The sequence below is a fragment of the Procambarus clarkii genome, chromosome 52, assembly GCF_040958095.1.
Source record: "Procambarus clarkii isolate CNS0578487 chromosome 52, FALCON_Pclarkii_2.0, whole genome shotgun sequence".
Taxonomy (NCBI): domain Eukaryota; kingdom Metazoa; phylum Arthropoda; class Malacostraca; order Decapoda; family Cambaridae; genus Procambarus; species Procambarus clarkii.
The window spans coordinates 30,475,066-30,495,000 of NC_091201.1; the positions used below are offsets into that span (position 1 = coordinate 30,475,066).

Below are 19,935 nucleotides of genomic sequence, written 5' to 3' on the forward strand. Positions count from 1 at the left end.
TACCACACCATCAATCACCTGAACCATCTAAAGGATTGACTTCAGTCATATGTCTTTATTGGTTCCCTGGTAGTGGCAGCTACTCCCCCCCCCCATTCTTCTTCACCATCACTCCATCCTCCTCTTCACCATCACTACTCCACGGCTTCTCAACCCCTCCGCCACCATTACTTCAAACAGTGTTTTACAGGGTTATACATACAATTTTGTATCCAAATTTTCATCCAAAATTACAAATATATTATATTTTCAATAATATGTTATTTGGAAATAACATATTTCCAAAAGTGAGTCAGTCCATAAAATTTCTGACTTAGGTACTAAAAGCTATCATGTTCGTAAAGACCTTTCAAGTATGTTTATAGAGATAAGAAAGAAAGAAAGAGATAAAAAATCTCAAAGGGATAGAGTAGCTTAGGCTATTTCTACCCCTCTACCCCCCTCACGTAAAGACCTTATTTAAATCGAAGTTATCCTTCGATCTCAGATGTGTTCTAGCCAGTCCTTTAAGGTAATCGAGCTGTAATGTTCGAGACGTGGGAAATACCTAACCGTAATCCTCAGCACTGTGAGCACATGGGGTATCTCCAACCACACACACACACACACACACACACACACACACACACACACACACACACACACACACACACACACACACACACACACACACACACACACTTGTTGCAAATTGCATTCGCCATAATGCATCATCGTCAATGTCAAACTAGTTCACTTTAAGCGACATCACTCTATTGATAACCAATTTCTTGCAGTCTCCTCATTAAAGTCTTGTGGGGGAAGCATCTCGTAATGCTAATTTGAGAAGTTTAAGACATCACTTCTCGACTCAGTTAACACATTAATTTCGTCTCCGGCAAATAGGTCTTTAGACATATAACTTACTGGACGATAAAGTTGTCTCGGTCTTTCTAAATTATAATGATTTTTCATTAACTTTTGAAGTTTGATTTAGTTTTTTAGGAAATATTTGGCAAAGTATTTTCTTGAGTACTAATGTCAAAGTATTTTGAGATTGATTGAGTACCGTATATATATATATATATATATATATATATATATATATATATATATATATATATATATATATATATATATATATATATATATATATTAGTATATTTTGGTAGCAGTCTTTCCTGTAGACATATATTATTAAATATGACCGAAAAAGTAAGATTAATAATTCTAACACGAATTTTCTCAATCTTTCGTACATTATGCTTCACTGTTGGAGGTAAATCAAAAATCACTTCTCCAAAATTCATTTTTATTTCTAGTCTGACGCGACACGGGCGCGTTTCGTAAAACTTATTACATTTTCAAAGACTTCACAAATACACAACTGATTAGAACTTGCGTTTCCCTGATTTTATATCTACATTTGAGTGAGGTGGGAAGGGTGATGTGGCATTACATTTGAGTGAGGTGGGAAGGATGATGTGGCATTAACACAAGACAGAACACTAGAGGATATTAATAGGGTATTAAAAGTATCAACACAAGACAGAACAGAAACAATGGGTATTGAATAGAAGTGTTTGTAGAAAGCCTATTGGTCCATATTTCTTGATGCTTCTATATTGGAGCGGAGTCTTGAGGTGGGTAGAATATAGTTGTGCAATAATTGGCTGTTGATTGCTGGTGTTGACTTCTTGATGTGTAGTGCCTCGCAAATGTCAAGCCGCCTGCTGTCGCTGTATCTATCGATGATTTCTGCCGATGATTATCGATGAGATGGGCACATGTATAAGCAAGTAGATGGGGTCGCCATGGGTTCTCCCCTAGGTGTCCTGTTTGCAAACTTCTACATGGGTACCATCGAGCAAAAAGTCTTAGTCGACATGAACTTGAAACCGGCCATATACTGCAGGTATGTTGACGACATTTTTACACAGGTACCTGATGTCAGACATCTGCAGGAGCTGAAGGAGGCATTTGAGCAGAGTTCCGTGCTGCGTTTCACTTACGAGACGGAAAAGGATGGGAAGCTGCCTTTTCTAGATGTAACAGTCATGGAAAAGGGCGGAGGTTTCCACACTGCAGTCTACACAAAGGAAACAAACATAGGAATGTGCCTAAATGCCAACAGCGACTGCCCTGACAGGTACAAGAGGAGTGTTGTTAACGCATACGTCGACCGTGCTCTCAGCCACAGCTCAGAATGGAAGCAAGTCGACGAAGAACTCTGTAGGGTAAGGCAGGTTCTAGTCAATAACGGCTTCTCCAATGGTTTCATCGAAGACATCATAAGAAGGAAAGTGAAAAGCCATGCAACCTCCGAAGAGACAACTAACACAACACCTATACCCCCTATTAGACTATTTTACAGGAACTTCTTTTCCACAGCTCATAAAACAGAGGAAAGGGTCCTGAAAGATATTGTTAATAGAAACGTTATCCCTACAGACAAAAATCAGAGGATACAACTGACGATTTACTATAAAACCAGAAAAACGGCCATCCTACTCATGAGAAACTCTCCAGACACGAAACAGAACGCTTTAAAAGAGACTAACGTCGTCTATGCCTTCAAATGCCCACTTGGGGACTGTAAGCTCCAAAAAACCCAGTATATAGGCAAGACAACAACATCTCTTTCTAGGCGTTTAACGATGCATAAACAGCAGGGCTCCATTAAGGAACATATAATCTCTTCCCATAACCAAACCATCGCCAGAGAAATCCTAGTAAACAACACAGAAATCATCGATAGATACAGCGACAGCAGGCGGCTTGACGTTTGCGAGGCACTACACATCAAGAAGTCAACACCAGCAATCAACAGCCAATTATTGCACAACTATATTCTACCCACCTCAAGACTCCGCTCCAATATAGAAGCATCAAGAAATATGGACCAATAGGCTTTCTACAAACACTTCTATTCAATACCCATTGTTTCTGTTCTGTCTTGTGTTGATACTTTTAATACCCTATTAATATCCTCTAGTGTTCTGTCTTGTGTTAATGCCACATCATCCTTCCCACCTCACTCAAATGTAATGCCACATCACCCTTCCCACCTCACTCAAATGTAGATATAAAATCAGGGAAACGCAAGTTCTAATCAGTTGTGTATTTGTGAAGTCTTTGAAAATGTAATAAGTTTTACGAAACGCGCCCGTGTCGCGTCAGACTAGAAATAAAAATGAATTTTGGAGAAGTGATTTTTGATTTACCTCCAACAGTGAAGCATAATGTACGAAAGATTGAGAAAATTCGTGTTAGAATTATTAATCTTACTTTTTCGGTCATATTTAATAATATATATATATATATATATATATATATATATATATATATATATATATATATATATATATATATATATATGTCGTACCTAGTAGCCAGAACGCACTTCTGAGCCTACTATGCAAGGCCCAATTTGCCCTAATAAGCAAAGTTTTCATGAAATAATTGTTTTTCGACTACCTAACCTACCTAACCTAACCTAACCTAACTTTTTTGGCTACCTAACCTAACCTAACCTATAAAGATAGGTTAGGTTAGGTTAGGTAAGGTTGGTTAGGTTCGGTCATATATCTACGTTAATTTTAACTCCAATAAAAACAAATGACATCATACATAATAAAATGGGTAGCTTTATCATTTCATAAGAAAAAAATAGAGAAAATATATTAATTCAGTAAAACTTGGCTTATTAGGCAAATCGGGCCTTGCATAGTAGGTTGAGAAGTGCGTTCTGGCTACTAGGTACGACATATATATATATATATATATATATATATATATATATATATATATATATATATATATATATATGTCGTACCTAGTAGCCAGAATGCACTTCTTGGCCTACTATGCAAGGCCCGATGTGCCTAATAAGCCAAGTTTTCCTGAATTAATATATTTACTATAGTTTTTTTCTTATGAAATGATAAAACAACCCTTTTCTCTATGTATGAGGTCAATTTTTTTTATTGTAGTTAAAATTAACGTAGATATATGACCGAACCTAACCACCCCTACCTAACCTAACCTAACCTATCTTTATAGGTTAGGTTAGGTTAGGTAGCCGAAAAAGTTAGGTTAGGTTAGGTTAGGTAGGTTAGGTAGACGAAAAACAATTAATTCATGAAAACTTGGCTTATTAGGCAAATCGGGCCTTGCATAGTAGGCTGAGAAGTGCGTTCTGGCTATTAGGTACGACATATATATATATATATATATATATATACTATATATTCTAACACTATATATATAGTGTTAGAATTATTAATCTTACTTTTTCGGTCATATTTAATAACATATATATATATATATATATATATATATATATATATATATATATATATATATATATATATATATATATATATATACTATATATTCTAACACTATATATATAGTGTTAGAATTATTAATCTTACTTTTTCGGTCATATTTAATAATATATATATATATATATATATATATATATATATATATATATATATATATATATATATATATATATATATATATATATATATATGTGAGGGTACCACCTCTGGTGCCAATGTGGGGACCCATAGCCTCGGAGAAGAAAATAAAAAGTATTCAGAGGAGACCTTGTGGTTTCTCACTGAACACTAATATTATCTTCTCCTACCACCCCCATTCTTTTGTATGTACACATATATATTTACTTTATTTGAACTTTGCTACAAAAAAGGAGCTACATATGGGTTACAAAGATGGTTATTATAGGTTGTCGAGTTCCTCCAGCTCCTCAGATGGCGGGCAGGAACCCTGGATGCAGTGCGCATTTCCCCTCTGTATCGCCACACTGAGGCGCTGGAAAAGAAAGCTTGCAGCTCTCGGGTCCCTTGTTGTTTCAATGAGCCTAGAACCCAGTTCCTTCAAAAAACTGGTAGCACTTTTACCCCAGGCGCCGAGTGTCTCAGAAGCAATGGGGACAAAATTGTAGTGGTGATCCAGTTCTCTATACTTACGGGATTTGGCTGCTTCCCTGTGGGTAGCAGCGCCACCTGGTTGTGCAACACTGAGGTTAATGTAGGTGTTAGCCAGGGTTGATACGCACGTGTAGTCCCATACCAACTGCTTGCCATTCTTCCAGGGGTTCACTGTGATACCATCTGGGCGACCAATAAGAGCATCAGAGTTACGGGGCGTTAGGTAACGGGGCTCTCTTTCAGCTGGGCATCCAGCTGTGGTGAGGCTCCTCTTGATGATGTCGTTAACTTCACTGTGCCTCGAGTGCCATCCCCCTGTGCTTTGGCAGAGTAGGCCATGGTGGCCGTACCTGTCAGCCACCACCTCGCCGCAAATACACCTATATCTGGTGTGGATTGGGGCAGCAAGGCGGAGGGCCACAGCAATTCGGAGGGCGTGTGGTGTGAGACGCGTGCCAGTTGCCGACATTGGGGTTGCTAACAGGAAATCCCCTGCATGTGGTGCTGCTACTGCTGTGAGGCGAGCAATGTCGTGTTGTGTTGTTGCAGCACCCAGGCACTCTGCAGCAACTTGGTCTACAATGGGACCATCCCAGCTGGATTGCTTGTGGGCTTTTGGGGATGGTGGTTGAGGTGATGGGCCTGCACGAGAGGCCCACTCTGTGGCATAGCGTGTAAAATTGGGATCATGTACACCTGCCAGCTGATGTAAGTGGGCAGGTAGAATTTCCTTCACAAGGTCGTCGGATGCTGATAAGGAGGACAGGAAGGCTGGAACAGCGATTTGCGTTGCTGTTCGAACTCCGAGGCCCCAAGTCTTACGGGAAGAGAGGCTTGTTTCCACTGTAGGTCATCAAGAGAGAGGTTAAGGGCTTTTTCTAGCATTGATTTCAGTAACCGGTCATACTCACTTAGTTTTTAGCTACTGTAAGATGGTGAACACCTCAGAAAGTAGGTTAACCTGGGGAGGGACAGACATCTGGTGATGAGGTAGAGTGCATCATGAGCATCAATATCCTCAATCCTCCCATCCATCCTCTTAAGGTCGGCGATTTTCTTATCAAGGACCTCATCGATGGCTTTCAACCCCAGGGGAGCTCCTAGGAGTGTGCTGTCTTCATGGCCTATATATATATATATATATATATATATATATATATATATATATATATATATATATATATATATATATATATATATATATATATATATATATATATATATATATTTATATAACCTAAAAGGGGTACCACCTCTGGTGCAAGGGTAGGGACCCATAGCCTCGGAGAAGAAAATAAAGAGTACTCAGAGAAGACCTTGTGGATCCTCACTGAACACTTTGATATATTTTCTCTTACCACCCCTATTCTTTGTGAATGTGTGTATATATATATCTAGGTTTTATTTTGAATTTTCATTACACAAAAAGGGTTACAACATTGGTTACATGCAGGGTACAAGGCTACTTGTCACAAGTTGTAGAGCTCCTCCAGCTCCTCAGATGGCGGGCAAGAGCCATGGATGCAGTGAGCATTTCCTCTCTGGATCGCCACACTAAGGCGCAGAAAGAGAATACTGGCGGCTCTAGGGGTCTCTAGTTGTTTCAATTAGCTTGGACCCTAGCTCTTTCAAAAAACAAGCAGCACTTTTACCTCAGGCACCATGTGTCTCTGAGGCAATGGGGACAAAATTGTAGTGGTGATCAAGGTCTCTGTATTTACGTGACTTGGCTGCTTCCCGGTGATTGGCAGCATCTCCTGCCTGTGCAGCATTTGCAACTCCAAATATATGCAGTGAGCCAGAATTCGGCTCAAAATTAACGCTCATGAATCAGATTTGCGATTTTTCCGTTATTTTGAAAACTGTACGGGGGTTTGGGTAAAATTTGACGCCACGCTGTTTTCACTAATTGCCATATTTTCGGTGTAACAAGTCGTAATTTACAACTCCAAATATATACAATTGGAAAGAAATCGGCTCAAAAATAACGCTCATGAGTCAGATTTCCCATATTTCCGTTATTTTGAAAACTGTAAGGATTTTGGGTAAAATTTGACCTATCGCTGTTTTAAATAATTTGCCATATTTTCGGTATAACAAGTCGTAATTTGCAACGACTTGTTATACGACTTTAAAGGTTATGGATCTCCTGAAGCTCCTCCGCTTCCGGACAAGACCCGAGGACGCAGCAGGCGTTTTCCCTCTGGATCGCCACACTGAGGCGCTGAAACAAAAAACTGGCAGCTCTTGGGTCTCGGGTGACGTCAATGAGGTTGGAGCCCAATTCCTTGAGAAATCCCAAGGCATTTCCACCCCAGGGGCCATGTGTCTCAGACGCTATGGGAACAAAAGTGTATTGACCTTCCAATCTCCTGTATTTGAGTAATGGTATTTCCCTGTGGTTGGCCGCCCCACCTGCTTGATCAGCACCGAAGTGTACATAGGTGTCAGCCAGGGTGGATACACATGTGTAGTACCACACCAATTGTTTGTTCCTTTTCCAGGGATATATAGTGATACCATCAGGGCGAAGTGCGGGGTCATCCGGGTTCTGGTCCACTAGGATGCGAGGTTCTCTCTCCGCTGGACACCTAGCTGAGACGAGGCTCCTCTTGATGATGTCATTGACCTCGTTGTGTCTTGCATGCCAGCCCTTTGTGCTTCCGCAATGCAACCCATGCAGTCCGTATTGGTCTGCTTCCACCCTGTTGCAAATACACTTGTATTCAGTGTGATTTGGGGCACCAAGGCGGAGGACCACTGCTACACGAAGAGATTCTGGATCTAGACACGTGCCTATTGCCGACATGGGATATATATATATATATATATTTATATATATATATTTATATATATATATATATATATATATATATATATATATATATATATATATATATATATATATATATATATATAGACATAAACATATAGATGTATGTATAGATAAATGCATATAGATCGATATATATATATATATATATTGATAGACTCTAGACATGACGAAGTCAATGACATCATTAAGAGCCTTGCCTCTGCATAGTGTCCTGCAGAGAGAGAGCCCCGCAATCTATTAAACCATAACTCTGCTAGCTTTGCCGGCCGACCAGGCAGAATCACATTGCACCCCTGAAAGGGTGGCAGACAGTTAGCATGGGACTATACTTGAGTATCCACCCTGGCAACCACATACATTGACCTCTCTGCTGGCACAGCAGGAGCCGCAGTGATACAAGAGAAAGATACAAGTCGACCAAGTACAGGGAATTAGATTACCGGTACAACTTCTCTTCCAATAGGATCTGAGACCCTAGGCCCATGGTGAGAGAGCGCAAGAAGGTTTCTTAAGGATCTTGGTTCCAAGCTCATTGACACTAAAAGAGACCCCTAAAGCGGCAAGTTTTCTGTTCCAGCGCCTCAGTGTCGCGATCCAGAGGGGGAATGCTCGCTGCATCCTCGGTTCCTGCCCGACGTCGGAGGAGTTCGAAGAAATCTACAGCCTCTAGAAAACAAACTTCCCCTTATTTCCTCTTAATGTTCTCTTTTTGTAAAAAGTCAGATATGTAACTGTATAACCTTGCATAATAAAGTGTACAATATATATATATATATATATATATATATATATATATATATATATATATATATATATATATATATATATATATATGTCGTACCTAGTAGCCAGAACGCACTTCTCAGCCTACTATGCAAGGCCCGATTTGCCTAATAAGCCAAGTTTTCATGAATTAATTGTTTTTCGACTACCTAACCTACCTAACCTAACCTAACCTAACTTTTTTGGCTACCTAACCTAACCTAACTTATAAAGATAGGTTAGGTTAGGTTAGGTAGGGTTGGTTAGGTTCGGTCATATATCTACCTTAATTTTAACTCCAATAAAAAAAAATTGACCTCATACATAATGAAATGGGTAGCTTTATCATTTCATAAGAAAAAAATTAAGAGAAAATATATTAATTCAGGAAAACTTAGCTTATTAGGCAAATCGGGCCTTGCATAGTAGGCTGAGAAGTGCGTTCTGGCTACTAGGTACGACATATATATATATATATATATATATATATATATATATATATATATATATATATATATATATATATATATATATATATATACACACATGGAAGAAGTATAGATAGCTCCAAGTAACATTATCCTCATGCAGAGTAAAATCACAATAAATTGATAAATATATGTATGAGAATATCATTGGAGCAGGACGTTGGGATTGAACCTGTGTCTGGGGGTGCCCCAGAACGCTAAGTTCGATGCCGCTGTCATGCTCTCAAGATTTTCTTAATATCTCCATGTCAGACATGCAGAGAGACACTTGTCATGGAATTTATCAACTCAAAAACAAAGAGAAACCATTGTAAGACTCTTTGTTTGAGGTACTCTCTCTCTCTCTCTCTCTCTCTCTCTCTCTCTCTCTCTCTCTCTCTCTCTCTCTCTCTCTCTCTCTCTCTCTCTCTCACTCTCTCTCACTGAGGACACTTAGGGTACACTTGAGACAACACAGGGATTCGAAGAGGCGGAAGAGCGCCGCCACGGGCCACAGGTACACCCAGCCACCAGCACTTCAACTATTTTCCAAGCGAAGAGGTGGAGGTAGTGGAGTTGGGAGCGGGGGTGTCTGGGACGGTGTGTGGGGATGCTGCGGGCGGGAGAGGGAGAGGGGGGGGGGATGCTGTAGGGTGAGGCTGGGGGGGTGGGATGATGATGCTCTTAAGATGACAACCAGAGGCAGAGTAGCACTACACGACATCACCTAGTTTGAGATGATGTTTACTGTTTGTTTATTGTTTATTTACCAGCAAACACGTCAGTTTGTTTACCCCAGGTGTTTGTTTGCAACAAGCACCCCGAGGGAGCACAGGCAGCTTCTCTTGCATCCTTGTGCTCCCAATTTATTTGTTCGCTCTTCATACAAAGAATAAGTAATTTGTTTCATGTTTCTCTGACAGTTTTGCTTCCACTCTTCACCTGTTCTGTCTCTATGCATGCTGAGCAGTCTATGTTAACTTTGTATATCTCTATGATTACCTTGTATGTTGTGATTATGTCTCCCGCTTCTTGCCACTCCTAGTATTGTGAAATTCATAGCCAATCCTGATGGCTGTTTTTTAAGCAATTCAACTTTACATTTGCCGCTGAATTTAACATATCCATGTGTATACTCATACAAAGAGGAACATCCCTGTAAGTTGTGCTTACTAGGTTGAGCTGCAGCTCTAGGATCCTGCCTCTTTAACAATCACCTAATACAAAGGCTCCGACCCGACACTTAGGCCTTATAGCACACCAAAAAAATCGTCAAGGAAGGAAGGAATTATCAAGGAAAAGCGCCAAGCCATTACGACTATATAGCACTGGGAAGGGGTCAGGATAAGGATTTGGGATGGGACGGGGGGAAAGGAATGGTGCCCCAACCACTTGAACAGTCGGGGATTGAACACCGATCTGCATGAAGCGCGACCGTCGCTCTACCGTCCAGCCCAAGTGGTTGTAAAAGATGGAGTTAACTTCGACTTTTACCCCGTTTAATCCCCTCCATCTCCTGACTATTGGTAAATAAACAAAGTGATTCCATGTAATTCTGTAGCTCGTCTCAAAGGGTATCTTCTCCCCATGGCGCCACCTTGTACTAATTCAAGTGATAAACACTGCATTTGTCTCAACTGTGTTGAGTCCTCGAACTTGGTCGAGACTTCCTGAGTCTTTGTTGACAGTGAGGTGATCTGGGCTCCGGGGGCCTGACTCTTATGTCCTCTTGCTTCGCTGTGTTCCTATTACTATGGTCTTCCAACCACTTGGGCTGGACGGCAGAGCGACGGTCTCGCTTCATGCAGGTCGGTGTTCAATCCCCGACCGTCCAAGTGGTTGGACACCATTCCTCTCCCTCTCCGTCCCATCCCAAATCCTTATCCTGATCCCTTCCAAGTGCTATATAGTCGTCATGGCTTGGCGCTTTCCCGACAATTCCCTTCCCTTCCAGACATTATAGTACTGGCTTTATATAGTAAACAGTGTTCTGGAAGATTCTTTGTTTAGCTTCTTGAATGCTGTTTGGATATTCGCCAGCTTTGTTTGAGTGTGTGTGTGTGAGTACTCACCTAGTTGTGCTTGCGGGGGTTGAGCTCTGGCTCTTTGGTCCCGTCTCTCAACCGTCAATCAACAGGTGTACAGGTTCCTGAGCCTACTGGGCTCTATCATATCTACATTTGAAACTGTGTATGGAGTCAGCCTCCACCACATCACTGCCTAATGTATTCCACTTGTTAACTACTCTGCCACTGAAAAAGTTTTTTTTTAACGTCTCTGTGGCTAATTTGGGTACTTAGTTTCCACCTGTGTCCCCTTGTTCGCGTACCACCCGTGTTAAACAGTTTATCTTTACCTACCCTGTCACTTCCTCTGAGAATTTTGTAGGTAGTGATCATGTCTCCTCTCACTCTTCTGTCTTCCAGTGTCATAAGGTGCATTTCCCGCAGTCTTTCATCATAACTCATGCCTCTTAGTTCTGGGACTAGCCTAGTAGCATACCTCTGAACTTTTTCCAGCTTCGTCTTGTGCTTGACAAGGTACGGGCTCCATGCTGGGGCCGCATACTCCAGGATTGGTCTTACATATGTGGTGTACAAAGGCAGTTCTGATGTTAGTGAGCCTCGCATACGCCGCCGATGTTATTCTTTTGATGTGTGTGTACTTTTTTATATTTGTATTTATTATTTGTGCCTGCAGAATCGAGCTATTAGCCCTTGGCCCTCGCCTTTCTAATCAATCTATTTTTTCATGTTATGTCTACTACATATATTTCTAACACACACACACACACACACACACACACACACACACACACACACACACACACGCACACACACACACACACACACACACACACACACACACACACACGCACACACACACACACGCACACACACACACACACGCACACAGGGGCTTCGCGACTGAGTGTATAGCGCTTGGGGGTCGTAGTCCTAATGGCCCGGGTTCGATTCTCGACGGAGGCGGAAAACAAATGGGCAGTTTCTTTCACCCTGATGCACCTGTTCACCTAGCAGTAAATAGGTACCAGGGAGTTAAACAGCTGCTACGGGCTGCTTCCTGGTGATGTGTGTGTGTGTGCGTGTTAAAGAGAAATATATGTAGTAGACATAATAGAGACAAAATTGACTGGTTAGAAAGGCGGGATCCAAGAGCTAATAGATCGATTCTGTATGTATTTGTGCGTTTGTCTTCTTTAGCCACTATCTATTAACTTACATATAGCTTCAAAGTAAGCTTAACTTATATATAGCTTCAAAGTAAGCTTAACTTATATATGGCTTCAAAGTAAGCTTAACTTATATATGGCTTCAAAGTAAGCTTAACTTATATATGGCTTCAAAGTAAGCTTAACTTACATATGGCTTCAAAGTAAGCTTAACTTATATATAGCTTCAAAGTAAGCTTAACTTATATATAGCATCAAAGTAAGCTTAACTTATATATGGCATCAAAGTAAGCTTAACTTATATATGGCTTCAAAGTAAGCTTAACTTATATATGGCTTCAAAGTAAGCTTAACTTACATATGGCTTCAAAGAAAGCTTAACTTACATATAGCTTCAAAGTAAGCTTAACTTATATATGGCTTCAAAGTAAGCTTAACTTACATATGGCTTCAAAGAAAGCTTAACATCTTGAGCTTCCCCTTTCAGACTCACACATCTTTGACACGTAATACTTCGGCAATGTCTAACATCCTGTCGTCAATGCGATGATTGCGGGAGAAATATTCTGTCGATTATTCCTCGGGGGATGATCTGGTTGTGTGACCTCAGCTCACCTCATCTCGACACAACACCCACGAACCCACTTCGAACCCCAGCCACCCAACGACAAGGCTGTATTGAATTACTCCCAGTCCTCTCAACTTGGGGGTATAACATCTCATCTCATCCTACATGGTACATACAGCGTCAGATCTACTGAGAAATCGTCACTTTTCTCTGCCTCCGGAGATGCTGAAAGAGAGCTTTAGCCAAACGTCGCATCCTTTAGGAACACGCTTCAGGCATAATACAAGTTTTTATATGAACTTTGTCGGGATAATATTTTGTTTTTCTTCTCTAGGGAAAATGAAAATAAGAAATGTAGGAAAGATTCGTGCTAGAATCATTGATCTGGCATTTCTGCGGCCAGATTCACGAAAGCACTTACGCAAACACTTACGAACCTGTACATCTTTTCTCAATCTTTGGCGGCTTTGTTTCCAATTATTAAACAGTTAATGAGCTCCGAAGCACCAGGAGGCTGTTTATAACAATAACAACAGTTGAATGGGAAGTTTTCATGCTTGTAAACTGTTTAATAAATGTAACCAAAGCCGTCAAAGATTGAGGGAAGATGTACACGTTCGTAAGTGCTTGCGTAAGTGCTTTCGTGAATCTGGCCCTTGGTTATCTTCAAAACTCTCTCTCTCTCTCTCTCTCTCTCTCTCTCTCTCTCTCTCTCTCTCTCTCTCTCTCTCTCTCTCTCTCTCTCTCTCTCTCTCCAGCACTAACCACCACACCACACTGCCCATAGGAGGAGAGAATGATCCTCTATCAAAAGCAATCACCAAGTCAAGACGGGCGTCTAACGTTGTGTGTCTCTCCAGAAATAACCAGAGCCTAATCCGGCTTAGTATAACCCGGAATATCACGCAACTCTGCCGTTCTAATGACCCTTTCGTTAGTCACAGGATCACAGACTTTGCTAAAGTCAAGCTATATAATGTTCCAATCTTCTCCACTATCACTTCCTTGAAGTACACTGGAAAGTATTTAATTTGTTAAACACGAGCGACCCTTAGTAAAATTATGTAAACGACCCTTAGTAAAATTATGTAAACGACCCTATTAATCCAGGTTTGTAAAGAAGTAAATCAACTTGCGATTATCGGTTAATGTGATTTTCTCTCCCAACAGTCGCTATAAAGCCTTCGTCTTGGCCAGTTGGCAATGTTTTCCCATGGAGAGGCAGCAGCTATTCTCTCGAATTCAGGCGCCTGATGGAAGGGGGGTATTTAAGCTGATTGTCCGATAGCTAGACGCTGAGAGATGCATACTCCCAGAGATAAACTGAGTTAGACTATAGAGAGTTAGACTATGATCAAGACTATTGTATACTCGCTAGTTGTTGGTCAGTGAGATACGGTGATCTTCAGAGATTGATTGGTTTTGAAGGCAAAATTAAATCATTCTTGCCTGAACCCTGAGCACTATATTGACTTTAAGGCCGCTGCTGTGTGATTTCTTTAAGTTAAAATACACCAGGTAGTTGGCCAGAGGAGATGTGATGCGACACTAATGGCTGCTGACCAGACAAATGAACCCGTTGAAATTAAACGTCTGTATAATGCCAACTATCGCTAGTAGTGTTTCTTCCACGCGTATAATGGTAAAACTGGTGTGTTTACAGACGTTTGTCATTAGAAACACTGTCAAGGATGTTAGATAAAAGTGTTCTTGGCTATAAGGATTTAAGAAATAAAAAGTCTTCGATATAGTGTGTGCCAATGTAGACAACACACAGATAAGGAATTATCTTGCAGGAAGGCAGCTGAGAGCCACGGGTCATTGAACAAACCAAAAAAACAAACAGCATGGGACAGACTGTCACTCCAGAGAAGCTTGGTATCTTCCATAATGTATTTCTGGAGAGGTTTCAAAATCATTTATTTGCACGAAGCTTAGGGAATTTCCAGTGGAAAAATACGAAAGAATGCTGATGGGATAAAAGTCTTTGTCGTGTTGACATAACGCCTCTGCACCCCATGAAATTAGTTCTTAAAAAAAATTAAAAAATATATTTCAAAATTCTGTGAGTTCTTTTCCTCACATTAGACCAAAAGTACAAATCACAGCTTCGTGTTATCTTTTGACCAAGACAACTACCTATATTAGAAGACCCTGAGAAACGTCACCCATCTTGAGGTTATCTTGAGATGATTTCGGGGCTTTGCGTCCCCGCGGCCCGGTCCTCGACCAGGCCACCTTTTTGTTACACCCCCCCCCCCAGAAAGCAGCCCGTAGCAGCTGTCTAACTCCCAGGTACCTATTTACTGCTAGGTGAACAGGGGCCATCAGGGTGAAATAAACTCTGGCCATTTGTTTCCGCCTCCACCGGGGATCAAACCCGAAACCTCAGGACTACGAATCCGAAGCGCTGTCCACCCATCCGTCAGGCCCCCATCACTAAAAGTCTTCCTCGACCAGACAGAAAATACCACGACAGCCTCCAGTAACAAGTTTATGATCTTAGACATGGAAATACGCCAAACTTAAAGATAATACAGGACACATGACACAGCGAGGTCTCCTTAAAAACGACACGTTAAGCATCTGGGGGATAATGATATCAAACGACAAGGCGTTTAATGAACTTAACGACGCTTTCCCTTGCATTACCCGGCAAAATGTGAAGATATTGCGCGCCTTCTAACCAACGGATTCCACTGCAATGATGCAATATTTCGAATTACTTATGCAACATGGCCTAGAGTTACTACGTTATCGTTAATCGTTAATCGTTATCGTTATCGTTATCGTTAATCGTTACTACGTTAGTCACAGCGGCAGAGATTTTTGAAATAGAAGGAAGACCGGTCGGCCGAGCGGACAGCACACTGGACTTATGATCCTGTGGTCCTGGGTTCGATCCCAAGCGCCGGCGAGAAACAATGGGCAAAGTTTCTTTCACTCTATGCCCCTGTTACCTAGCAGTAAAATAGGTACTTGGGTGCTAGTCAGCTGTCACGGGCTGCTTCCTGGGGGTGGAGGCCTGGTCGAGGACCGGGCCGCGGGGACACTAAAGCCCCGAAATCATCTCAAGATAACCTCAAGATAACCTCAAGAAGATAAGACAGAGAACATATACAAGCACACATGGGGGACCCCCCTAAAAAAGCACTAAACTATATAGGCCAACCACTTGGGATGGACAGTAGAGTGACGGTCTCGCTTCATGCAGGTCGGTGTTCAATCCCCGACCGTCTACAAGTGGTTGGGCACCATTCCTTTCCCCCCTCCGTCTCATCCCAAATTCCTATACAGACCCCTTCCCAGTGCTATATAGTCGTAGTGGCTCTGTGTTCTCTCTTGCTAGTTCCTTCACTGGTCTTGACACTTCCTTCACTGGTCTTGATAGTTCCTTCACTTCTCTTGATAGTTCCTTCACTGGTCTTGACACTTCCTTCACTGGTCTTGATAGTTCCTTCACTTCTCTTGATAGTTCCTTCACTGCTCTTGACACTTCCTTCACTGGTCTTGATAGTTCCTTCACTTCTCTTGACACTTCCTTCACTGGTCTTGATAGTTCCTTCACTGGTCTTGACACTTCCTTCACTGGTCTTGATAGTTCCTTCACTTCTCTTGATAGTTCCTTCACTGCTCTTGACACTTCCTTCACTGCTCTTAATAGTTCCTTCACTGCTCTTGATAGTTCCTTCACTGCTCTTGATAGTTCCTTCACTGCTCTTGACACTTCCTTCACTGCTCTTGATAGTTCCTTCACTGCTCTTGACAGTTCCTTCACTGCTCTTGACAGTTCCTTCACTGCTCTTGACACTTCCTTCACTGCTCTTAATAGTTCCTTCACTGCTCTTGACAGTTCCTTCACTGCTCTTGATAGTTCCTTCACTGCTCTTGACAGTTCCTTCACTGCTCTTGACAGTTCCTTCACTGCTCTTGACACTTCCTTCACTGCTCTTAATAGTTCCTTCACTGCTCTTGACAGTTCCTTCACTGCTCTTGATAGTTCCTTCACTGCTCTTGACAGTTCCTTCACTGCTCTTGATAGTTCCTTCACTGCTCTTGACAGTTCCTTCACTGCTCTTGACACTTCCTTCACTGCTCTTAATAGTTCCTTCACTGCTCTTGACAGTTCCTTCACTGCTCTTGATAGTTCCTTCACTGGTCTTGACACTTCCTTCACTGCTCTTGACACTTCCTTCACTGCTCTTGATAGTTCCTTCACTGCTCTTGACAGTTCCTTCACTGCTCTTGACAGTTCCTTCACTGCTCTTGACACTTCCTTCACTGCTCTTAATAGTTCCTTCACTGCTCTTGACAGTTCCTTCACTGCTCTTGATAGTTCCTTCACTGCTCTTGACAGTTCCTTCACTGCTCTTGATAGTTCCTTCACTGCTCTTGACAGTTCCTTCACTGCTCTTGACACTTCCTTCACTGCTCTTAATAGTTCCTTCACTGGTCTTGATAGTTCTTTCACTGCTCTTGATAGTTCCTTCACTGCTCTTGATAGTTCCTTCACTGCTCTTGACACTTCCTTCACTGCTCTTAATAGTTCCTTCACTGCTCTTGATAGTTCCTTCACTGCTCTTGATAGTTCCTTCACTGCTCTTGATAGTTCCTTCACTGGTCTTGACACTTCCTTCACTGCTCTTGACACTTCCTTCACTGCTCTTAATAGTTCCTTCACTGCTCTTGACAGTTCCTTCACTGCTCTTGACAGTTCCTTCACTGCTCTTGACAGTTCCTTCACTGCTCTTGACACTTCCTTCACTGCTCTTGACACTTCCTTCACTGCTCTTGACAGTTCCTTCACTGCTCTTGACACTTCCTTCACTGCTCTTGACACTTCCTTCACTGCTCTTGACACTTCCTTCACTGCTCTTAATAGTTCCTTCACTGCTCTTGACAGTTCCTTCACTGCTCTTGACAGTTCCTTCACTGCTCTTGACAGTTCCTTCACTGCTCTTGACACTTCCTTCACTGCTCTTAATAGTTCCTTCACTGCTCTTGATAGTTCCTTCACTGGTCTTGACAGTTCCTTCACTGCTCTTGACACTTCCTTCACTGCTCTTAATAGTTCCTTCACTGCTCTTGATAGTTCCTTCACTGCTCTTGATAGTTCCTTCACTGCTCTTAATAGTTCCTTCACTGCTCTTGATAGTTCCTTCACTGCTCTTGATAGTTCCTTCACTGCTCTTGACAGTTCCTTCACTGCTCTTGACACTTCCTTCACTGCTCTTGACACTTCCTTCACTGCTCTTGACACTTCCTTCACTGCTCTTGACACTTCCTTCACTTCTCAAAGCACTCTTTACTCTCCGAGAAGGCCATAAGAGACAGATCACATATATAGACACACATTAACATGTAAAATGCTTACATGTCAAGTCATTTGTTAAGAAAATGGAACAACATTTAATAGACACTTACAATCTTAGGTAAGCTACATCGCTTATGTTTACTAGACAATAACTTGACTTATGCCCCAGACTTAAGTCAGACTTGACTTAAGTCTATGTCCACCAGGGTGTCTGTTGGTCGCCAGATCGTCAATTATATTCCCTTTTTTTTAACAAGTTTGGATAATGACACATTATTAATGATAATGGGAATTTTTGCTGCTGCTTCTGCATCAAGGGGATACAGGATACATTAAGGGGGATACAGGATACATTAAGGGGGATACAGGATACTTTAAGGGGGACACAGGATACAAGGGGGGGGGGGATACATTAAGGTTAGGCTAATGTGTGTGTGTTTCATTTTTAGTGATGTTAGTGATCAAGGATATGAGTTTCCTGGATTCTTCCTGCTATGGTGGCTGGCGTCTTGCTGTCTGGGAAGGCTTTTCACAAGAAACAAACACACACACTTGGGCACTAGGAGACTAGAACCAACGATCGATTGTTTCTTGAATGTTTCCTCATACGGCTGCTAATAACATAGTGGTTAGAGGTTCCGTCTCCCACTCGTACGGTCGGAGGTTCGAGTCTGCTAGTACGCTGGATGTAAAATAATTTCAAAATCGTATGTCGGACATAACAAGGAGCTACCGGAACCGACCTGTTCGAGTAGCTCCCACGGGGCCTAAATCCTGACTTAAAATTCAAATTGCTACAAAAGTCAAAGCCCAGAAACCAAGGTACTCCTCCAAGCTGGCAACACTCCTCCTCCTCCTCCAAGGTACACCTCCAAGCTGGCAACACTCCTCCTCCTCCTCCAAGGTACCCCTCAAAGCTGGCAACACTCCTCCTCCTCCTCCAAGGTACACCTCTAGTCTGGCAACACTCCTCCTCCTCCTCCAAGGTACACTTCCAAGCTGGCAACACTCCTCCTCCTCCAAGGTACTCCTCCAAGCTGGCAACACTCCTCCTCCTCCAAGGTACACCTCCAGTCTGGCAACACTCCTCCCCCTCCTCCAAGGTACACCTCCAAGCTGGCAACACTCCTCCTCCTCCTCCAAGGTACTCCTCCAAGCTGGCAATACTCCTCCTCCTCCTCCAAGGTACACCTCCAGTCTGGCAACACTCCTCCCCCTCCTCCAAGGTACACCTCCAGTCTGGCAACACTCCTCCCCCTCCTCCAAGGTACACCTCCAAGCTGGCAACACTCCTCCTCCTCCTCCATGGTACACCTTTAGTCTGGCAACACTCCTCCCCCTCCTCCAAGGTACACCTCCAGTCTGGCAACACTCCTCCTTCTCCTCCAAGGTACCCCTCCAAGCTGGCAGCACTCCTCCTCCTCCTCCAAGGTACACCTCCAAGCTGGCAGCACTCCTCCTCCTCCTCCAAGGTACCCCTCCAAGCTGGCAACACTCCTCCTCCTCCATGGTACACCTCCAAGCTGGCAACACTTCTCCAAGGTACACCTCCAGCCTGGCAACACTCCTCCTCCTCCTCCAAGGTACACCTCCAAGCTGGCAGCACTCCTCCTCCTCCTCCAAGGTACCCCTCCAGCCTGGCAACACTCCTCCTCCTCCTCCAAGGTACACCTCCAGTCTGGCAACACTCTTCCTCCTCCTCCAAGGTACACCTCCAAGCTGGCAACACTCCTCCTCCTTCAAGGTACACCTCCAAGCTGGCAACACTCCTCCTCCTCCAAGGTACCCCTCAAAGCTGGCAACACTCCTCCTCCTCCTCCAAGGTACACCTCTAGTCTGGCAACACTCCTCCTCC

The 19,935-nt window shown here is 42.5% G+C and overlaps 1 protein-coding gene across 3 annotated transcripts in view; it reads right to left on the reverse strand.

The window, feature by feature from the left end:
- LOC123763553 (nephrin) overlaps positions 1-19,935 on the reverse strand; it is a 420,310-nt gene that overhangs the window by 70,129 nt on the left and 330,246 nt on the right. The gene's annotated exons all lie outside the window — the stretch shown is intronic.